Genomic DNA, 10000 nt, shown 5'->3' with positions numbered 1-10000 from the left:
TTGAAACTTTTCAGCATTAAACTGCATGTTATTCTTTTCAGCCCACTTGTATATTTCATCCAGCTCAAATTGCAGGTGCATAGTGTCTTCAGGGTTCTGTATTACCTGTGAGACTTTTGTGTCATCTGCATAACTTGTGACCGTGGCTCTGTGTGTGGCTGAGGGCATGTCTGAAAGGGCCATTATGAACAGTAGTGGTCCCAAAACAGTGCCTTGCGGAACACCGCTCACTATTTGTGTATCATTGGAGGTGGCCCCATTGGCTACTATCACCTGACTTCTATCCTTCAGAAAGTCATGAAGCCATTCTCCCAATTTTCCAACTATGCCGAGATCACGCAGTTTGTGACATATCATTCCATGATCGACTCTATCAAAGGCCTTTGCAAAGTCGAGATATATCACTTCTACATTTGAGTGGTTAAGTAGCTGTTTCAGCACCCAGTCATAGTGTTGTAAGAGCTGAGTCAGGCAGCTTCTTCCTGGTCGGAAACCATGTTGGGTGTCAGGCAGCAAGTCATTTTCTTCAAGGAAGGCGATTAGTTTTCTTCTGACTATTCGTTCCATGACCTTGCTGATGTGTGAGGTGAGAGAGATAAGTCTGTAGTTCTTGGCTTCCGCTCTGCTACCTCCTTTATGAATAGGGCATATTTTCCCCTCCTTCAGTTTTCTTGGGAGTTTGCCAGATGCAAGGAAGCTCTGAAAGAGGGACTGCAGTGGTCTTGCTAGGACTCGTTTACATACCTTTAGAAGGATTGCTGGGAATCCATCAGGGCCAGTAGCTGAGTTTGGGTTCAATTCATCTATAGCCCTTATTACATCGTCTTCCTTTATATCGATGTAATCAATCATCATTGCCTCTGCTTTTATATCTGCAGTGGTAAAAAAGTCAGTTGGATTGCTGACTTGAAAGTGCCCTAGGGGTGGAGTGAAAACACTGTTGAATTGATCATTTAGTATTTCACTTATCCTCTTTGGGTTTCCTGTTAGTGCACCATCTTTTTCAAGGAGTGGCCCTATCCTGCTGTGCACTGAAGCTGTTTCTTTGGCAAACTTGTAGAAAGCTCTGGGGTTAGATTTTATATTGTCTATAGCCCAGGCTTCTTTGTCTGCTCTTTCTTTTACGTGGGAGAGTTGCAGATTTTTTTCAATCTCCAGCAGTTGTATTTTCAGGCGGGACTTTTCACTGCTTTCAATTTGTTTGTTTAGGCGATTTGAAACTTTTGTACGCCGTTTCATAAGAATTTTCCTCTCCCTGGGGATTTTGTTCTTGTGTACAGTGGCCTTTCTCTCCGGGACACATTTGTAGCATATGGCTTGCATTACAGACATGAATTGTTTAAGTTTCATGTCGATGTCCGGTGAGGAGAGACATTTAGGCCAGTTTTGTTTGAGGATCTCTTTCTCAATTTGTTTCCAGTTTGCCTTATTGAAGTTCAAATTGGAAAGATTCTGAGAGTTTCTTGTAGGCTGCATGTCCATGGCTTCCTTAGGTCCGTACATGGTCAGGTCTACCATGTTGTGATCCGAGAGTAGCGTCGGTGTCACTTTCACATTATGGATGAGATCCATATTATTTGTGAAGCAGAGATCCAGTATGTTACCTGCCCTGGTTGGCTGGAGTACCACTTGTTCCATGTACAAAGTGTTGGCAAGGTTCAGGAGGGAATTCACCTGCCCTTGTTCGTATCGCGTCATTCCTGGGAGAGAAAGGCCCTCGGGCCATCTGACATTGGGCAGATTGAAGTCTCCCATAAGGAGTACACTTATGTGTTGTTCTAATGTGTCTAGAACTATTTTTGTAAGGCAGTCTTCAAACTTGCCTACATGATTTGGAGCATCTGGAGGGCGATATGTAGCACATATAACTACATTGAGTTGTCTTATATGTACAATTAGCGTGTCACATACTGAATTTGAGTGTAACAAAAGGACCTGGGGTGTGAGGTCTTCGTGGATGTACATAGCAACTCCACCATGACTCCTTTCTTTTCTGTCAGTCCGAATTACAACATACTGTGGTATGTGTATTTCTGCATTTCCTATATCTGGTTTCAGGTGGGTTTCCGTAAGTGCTATGCATAAGGCTTGATTGCAAGCAACAAGGTCTCTCAAGAAAGGGATTTTGTCCTGTTACTAAGTGATAACAGTCCTCTGATGTTCAGTAAGAGCATCGATGTGATGTGTGTGTTTCTGCCAGTGGTGCCCATCTTGGGTCTATTTGCTGTGGTGGTTTTATGTATTGGGGATAGTCCCATCTGTGTGATTGTAGCCAGGTCAGCTGCTGTACCATCTTTTGCACCATGCACAAAAAAGACTTGTTCAGCCGCTGCCCTTTCAACATGTTGTTGATAGGTCTGGTCTCTGGCACGCACTACATCTGCGTACCTCCGTTCTGGGGTAGGTGGTAAGTAATCCTTTCCTTTTGGCAGATGGTTTCTGCCCTGTTTCATGTTTATGTGGCGGGGTCTTTGGTGTGCAAAACGGCAGCCTGTACCTTCCTCTCCATGCTAGCAGACACCTTTCAAGTAGAATTTGCACATTCGTGTGTGCTGTCTCTTTCTATCCTTTTTGTTATATGGATATTCAGGTCTGCTTCTTTCTTTGGCTGTTTCATCTTTTGATTTATTGGTTTTTCCCGCTTTCAATTTTTCTTTCTTGGCCCTTTCACCTCCATGGTTTTTCGTTTTGATGGTGGTAGGGGCACTTTCACTCGGGTTTACTTTCCGAGCAGGTTTCTCGCTTGAATCTTCTATGTTTTCTTGAGTGGGGGTGACATCCTCATTTGCATCCGTGCCTCCATCCTTGTCATCTTTGCTGTGTTTATTATCAAAGATGGCATCAAGGGTGCTGATATGGGATCTTATGAGAGCATAGGAACGTGTAAACTCCTGCTTCTTTCGTTCTATCTGTGCTAATGTTCTCGTATAACCATTGCTCTTCAGTGCAGAAGTGATTATATTATTTGGGTTTTCTCCTTCAGCACAGCGCCAGGCTCTCAAAAACAATGTCAATTCCATGCTTCTCCAGGTTCTGGACATTTTAGTGGTTAGTTTATTAATTTATCTATCTATCTATTTATTTATTTATTTAATTTTAACAGTGTGATGGGGGGTAGTAAAGAAATAGAGAAAGAAAGTGTCTATATTTAGAGAGATTGAGTGGCTGAGAGAAGAGAGGAAGAGAGAGAGAGAGACAATGTTCGTGTCTATTCGAGAGGTTGAGAGGGAGAGAGAGGGAGAATGTTCGTGTCTATTTGAGAGGCTGAGAGAAGAAAGACGTTGTGATAGAGAGAAGTGAAAAGACAGAGAGAGAGAGGGGGTATGTATTTATGATAAAGGTTGAGGGTCTGAGAGAAGAAAGGCTGTGTTAGAGAGAAGTGAAGAGAAGAAATAGAGAAGAGAGAGAAAGATTGTGTCAGGAGAAAAGTAAAGAGAAAGAGAGAGTGTCTGTGTCTATGTATTTATAGTGATGAGAGAGAGAGAGAGAGAGAGAGAGAGAGAGAGAGAGAGAGAGAGAGAGAGAGAGAGAGAGAGAAAAGTGAAGAGAAGAACAGTGGAAGAGAGATTAAGGGTCTGAGAGAAGAATTATGGGATAATGGAATGAACTAAAAAGATAGAGAGTGTATCTACGTATTTAGAGAGAAGCAATAGAGAAAGGGGGAAAAAGACGGTATGATGGAGAAGAGAGCGAGAGAGAGAGAAGTTATATAAACTCTTGAAAAAGGATTCGACTTGGATAGGGAAAAATAAATAAATAAAGGAACAAACAATTATATATCTGTAACTAAAGAAATTCTCTTAAATCATGAATAATGAAAGTTAAACCTGTCTACAATAATCTCGTAAGTCAAAAGCAAAACAGAAAACACCTTATGTACATTTAACCTTCTATTTTCCCTAATAATATTAAGCTTTCAATAAACGACAGAAAAATAAACAGAACACAAAGATACTTATCTAGTTTTTCCAGAGATGGGTATTTCCAAGGCAGTGGAAGATTCTAAACTTCTTTTCAAGCGATGGTGATACCATGTGCTGCTAAATAGGAGACATTGTTTATGTTTTCGATGTTCGTAAAGGCTCCTACTTCTTCTGTTTTTCCCTTCTATATATATATATATTCCAGACGGTTTTTCTGTAAATTTGTCTTGTTACTTTCACTCAAAAGTTATTCAGACAGATTTTTTAGAATTTTCGTAAAGTCCACGTATTGTATTTGCAATGTTGATAATTCATACATTTGCAAAAGAAAGATTCTTCCTCCTTAATATATTTCACTTTTTTAATTGCTTTAATTTCTTCAAGTGTACTCTATGTCATTCAGGAAGATATTTAAGACTTTCTCGAGTTTTCTTTATAATAGAATTCGCAGATTTTTAGGGGTTTCTTGGCGATTTTCTAGGAGCTTAGAAAAACACGTGTTGATCAGAGGCCGCCGTATATATATATATACATATATATATATATATATATATATATATATATATATATATATATATATATATATATATATATATATATATATATATATATATATACATATATATATATATATGTATGTATATATGTATGTATGTATACATGTATGTATGTATGTATGTATGTATGTATACAGGTATATATGTCTGTCCTATGTCTACGTTTTTTAGCTATCGTTGTTTATTTAATGTATTTTTCATTTATTGAGTAACTGAAATTAACGCATCCCGAGTTATATATATATATATATATATATATATATATATATATATATATATATATATATATGTATGTATGTATGTATGTATGTATATATGTATGTACATATATATGTATATAAATATGTATATATGTATATATACATATATATGTATATCTGTATATATATGTATATATATATATGTGTGTGTGTGTGTGTGTGTGTGTGTGTGTGTACGTCTATTTGTAATATATACTATAGGACTTTACGTAACATTATACTTATATTTATATATGTATATATAATTATATATATGTATATATATATATATATATGTTTGTCTCTATACAATATATGATTTAATCTAACATTATACTTATAATGTAACATAATACTATGTAATGTAATATGGTATACTATAATATTCATAGTGAAATGCCCCAGAAGAGTACGTTGAAGAACCATATAGAAAACATGAACCGATACAGGAAACATGTGAACAAGCTCATCCTCTCATCTGTTATCGACCAAATATCGTCTCAGATTCGGCAGCTTATCGATAATCATATACACACTTGCCTATAGATTTGATAAACTTTGAAATCTCTCGATCACTACTGGCTCAGGCCACATTAAAGTTTATGCTAACAACTTCGATAGTCATTTCCGTTATGATTTGGCACACGTTCTGTGACCACAGTTCACTGAAATATGAAGCTATTGACCGAAATGTATAGAGGCATGGGTAGTCTATCTAGTGCTCCTCGATGTAATGTGTTTATAACATAATGGGTCTTTCTGTCTTTGATATGATTAAGTACGTACACTGTTGAAGAACTCTAGGCCAAGTTAAGCGAAAGATGTTGTATTGCAATGTCTTCATGCCTCCATGAGTTGTGAATTTAATTTCAATAAAATATCGAATGGCGAGGTGCCCCACCATTGACTGAACGATCCTGAGGTATTTTATATGCATACATACATACATACATACATATATGTGCATATATATATATGTATGTATGTATGTATGTATGTATGTATGTATGTATGTAGTATGTATATAATATTTAAGAATAGGATGAACCGAAAGAACAAGTACTAGGCTTATAAAGGATAAGTCCAGAGGTCGATTTGCTCGAAACTCCTGCATGGCCGCAGTCAATTGGCTGAAACAAGTCAAAGAATAAAGGAATATACACATGGATATATATACGTATATATGTATGTATATATGTATATATGTATATATATATATATATATATATATATATATATATATATATATATATATATATATATATATATATATATATATATACATACATATATACACATATATGTACACCCATAAAGCCTGCATACTAAACATTTCTGATTTCTGGCATTAATTACAAACGTCTTTTAAACGAACAGGAAGAACACCGGAAACAAAACTTTCCATTTAGTTGCATTCTTCTTTTCCTCTTCCTCCTCCTCCTTCTCCTCCTCCGCTTTTCTTTTTTCCTACCATTCTTCTTCTTCTTCTTCTTCTTCTTCTTCTTCTTCTTCTTCTTCTTCTTCTTCTTCTTCTTCTTCGTCTTCTTCTTCTTCTTCTTCTCCTCCTCCTCCTCCTTCTTCTTCTTCTTCTTCTTCTTCTTCTTCTTCTTCTTCTTTTCCTCCTCCTCCTCCTCCTCCGTCTCCTTCTTCATTTCCCTGTCTCCTCCTACTCCTCTCATCCCACTCACCCTTTTCTCCAGCAACTCTTCAAATGGCGCCAGTGCTTCAGCTTAAGTCTCATTCACACGTGCAATCGTATTCCTACAGAAAGTTAAGGAGTTAAGTGACCTCTCTCTTTCTCTCTCTCTCTCTTCTTCTCTGTATCCACATTCTCTCTCTTCCTCTCTCTTTTCCTCACTGCCTCTCTCTTTCTCTCCCATATATACTCACACACACACACACACATATGGATATTCATATACACACATAAACACCTAATCTAAGTTCAACTTCTGAACATTTAGTACATATGCTAGTATGACTTGTCGAGTACCATATGGCAGAGGGATACACGCACACAAATAAGTTATACAGATACATGCATACATACATACATATATACATGTAAATACATATATATATGTATATAAATATGTATGTATGCATGTATCTCTGTACCTATGTATGTGTGTGTGTGTCTTGTGTGTGCATAGATTTATATGGATATATATATATATAAATATATTCAGTTGCGTACACAAAGGAATCAGAAACATGAAGTGGACTCCTATCGAAACATTCAAGAAAACATTGGGTGAACTCCTACCCAAAATACCGGACCTAGGCAACGATATAAGGTTACACTCAAAGAACATCAGCTGCTGCTAACCCAGTTACAGACAAACTTGCAACCATAAAACTTCAAAGCAAAAAAAAACAAAAAAACAAACAAAAAGCAACTAAAAAGAATATGGTTGAGAAGAGGACATAAAATACACCACACCAAGGAGCCACTAGTGAGTCGGGTCGATGTTTAAAGTATGGATTTGGTACTTTCATATTTACGGTCTCCTCCCGATACTTAAAATCTACATTGTATTATTTCACCGAGAGCTACATGTGTTTGTACCAAACCATTTTCTGGCGTCTTACAAGATATTGCGGCTTGATTCTTAAGGAATTCTCATATTTATTTGACACATAAACTAGAATAGTTTCACCCTGCCCAAAATTTACCATTGCCGTTTTCTGATACCTTCGTCAGTCTACTTCATTATCCCCAAAACGACAACATTCTCCGACTTTTCTCTGTCTACTGATTTCAACTTCTGCCACCACTTTTCTCCTCCCACTCCCGTCAAGTGAAATGCAGTAGAATAGGTTGGATGTGATGCTGATGAGAGTTCAATAACTCTCGAAAGATGCATATACAGCCATTACTTATTTTGTCTATCTTCGATTGCGTTGTTTAAATGGACATGTTCATATACGAAATGTAACTGCCAGTGCTGGCAACGAAAAAATACTATAGAAAATCACCAGCGATAAACTTAAAAGTGAGATATAAACATACACTTAAGTGACGTATATAGATACAATTATGTATGCATGTATGTGTGTGAGTATGTATGTATGTATGTGTGTATGTATGCATGTAAGTAGGTATGTATGTATGTATGCATGTATGTATGCATGTATGTATGTATATCTTCTGCTTGTATAATTCATTAGACTGTGGCCATGCCGGGGCACCACTATGAAGAGGTTTTAGTCGAGAGAATATATATATATATATATATATATATATATATATATATATATATATATACATAGGCATAGGAGTGGCTGTGTGGTAAATAGCTTGCTTACCAGCCACATGGTTTCGGGTTCAGTCCCACTACGTGGCACCTTGGCCAAGTGTCGTCTACTATACCGTTGGGCCGACCAAAGCCTTTTGAGTGGATTTGGTAGACGGAAACTGAAAGAAGCCCGTCATATATATATATATATATATATATATGTGTGTGTGTGTGTGTGTGTGTGTGTGTGTGTGTGTGTTTGCCCCCCCCCCCCCAACATCGCTTGACAGCTGATGCTGGTGCATTCACGTCCCCGTAACTTAGCGGTTCGGCAAAATAGACCGATAGAATAAGTACTAGGCTAACAAAGAATAAGTCGTGGGGTCGATTTGTTCGACTAAAAGGTGGTGCTCCAGCATGGCCGCAGTCACATGACTGAAACAAGTAAAATAATAAAAGAATAAAAGAATGCATACACACACACACGCACACGCACACACACACACATACAGACCTTCGTTAGATCATACTGTTATTTCACCTCTAACATCTAGAGTGCTATTTCCAGCAATTCTCAGACCGTCTCGTGGTATGGGTAGGGCTCAGATATGTCTGTGAGTGCCATATGTCACCAAATACGGTAAATTCTCCAGCGTCCCTGCAATTTCTGTTTACACTGTTCATATAATTATTACCCCAAAGTTCATACACTCCCACAATTTCTTTAACAAAGTTATTTAATCCGGATAACACCTGTTTACGCCGCTCCTAGCAAGCTGTACTTTTTAGCAGGCGTCGAGTTCATTTTAACTGGACAAGACGCCAGTCTCCCGCATGCTCAAGTCTTAGCATCGATTGTCAAGTGATGTTTGGGGACAAACACACACGCACGCACACACACACACACACACACACACACACACACACACACACACACACACACACACACACACACACACACACACACACACATATATATATATACACAATGGGTTTCTTTCAGTTTCCGTCTACCAAATCCACTCACAAGGCTTTGGTCGGCCCGAGGCTATAGTAGAAGACACTTGCCCAAGGTGCCACGCAGTGGGACTGAACCCGGAGCCATGTGGTTAGTATGCAAGCTACTTACCACACAGCCACTCCGGCGCCTTTCACCAATATATTGCACACAAGTTTCAGCAGCAAAATCTTATATGAACCTCCGAAGGTCATATGGACCTCCAAGGGCCCTTGTTGAGAATAACTGCCCTAAGTACCACAATACGCGCCTTGGTGACATGATTTGTTTGTTTTTATTAGCGACACAGGTGAGCGCACAGAGTCTTTCCCGCGCATGCTCGTTAGTTGGTTGTTAGTGGTGTTGTTGGTTGTAATTATAAAACCGAAGCTTGTATATAAATAAGGAACCGGTTGCTGTATCTGTGATGGTGGTGCCGGCAGCAGTGTAGACTTTATGTCGCTTGAATGATGACGTAATCGATTCTGAGCGCGCGAGAGAAAAAAGATGCAGTGAGAGAGAGAGAGAGCTAGAGAGAGAGAGACAGAGAGCATATATATATATATATGTATATATATATATGTATGTGTGTGTGTGTGTGTGTGTGTGTGTGTGTGTGTGTGTGTGTGTGTGTGTGTGTGTGTGTGTGTGTGTATGTGTGTGTGTTTGCGTGTATTTGTGTGTACATATGAAGATGGTTGTGGCGGTGATGCAGGGGAGACGCCAGTGTCAAGTGGAACGCAGGAAGCTAACGATACTAATCTAGTACTTCCGGAAGTATTTATTGTACATGGATGCGTTTCCAAATAGCGAAAGGTCAACCATTTACTTTACAATGACCTGCTAAAAATAATTCTGTGAGAACCATTTCAAATCTTACTTCATAGTTTAACATATATATATATATGTATTTATTTATTTAAGCATTTTAAATTGGTATCCTTTTATTCCGCTCAACCAAACCTTCCACTCACCTTCCGGTTTATATCTTGTATTTTGCGAATAATTGCTGACAAATTACATGTACATCGGAGCCATGTCATTC

Source organism: Octopus bimaculoides, chromosome 8, assembly GCF_046866305.1.
Source record: "Octopus bimaculoides isolate indiv1 chromosome 8, ASM4686630v1, whole genome shotgun sequence".
NCBI classification, from domain to species: Eukaryota; Metazoa; Mollusca; class Cephalopoda; order Octopoda; family Octopodidae; genus Octopus; species Octopus bimaculoides.
Note: the sequence above shows the minus strand (reverse complement) of the source record.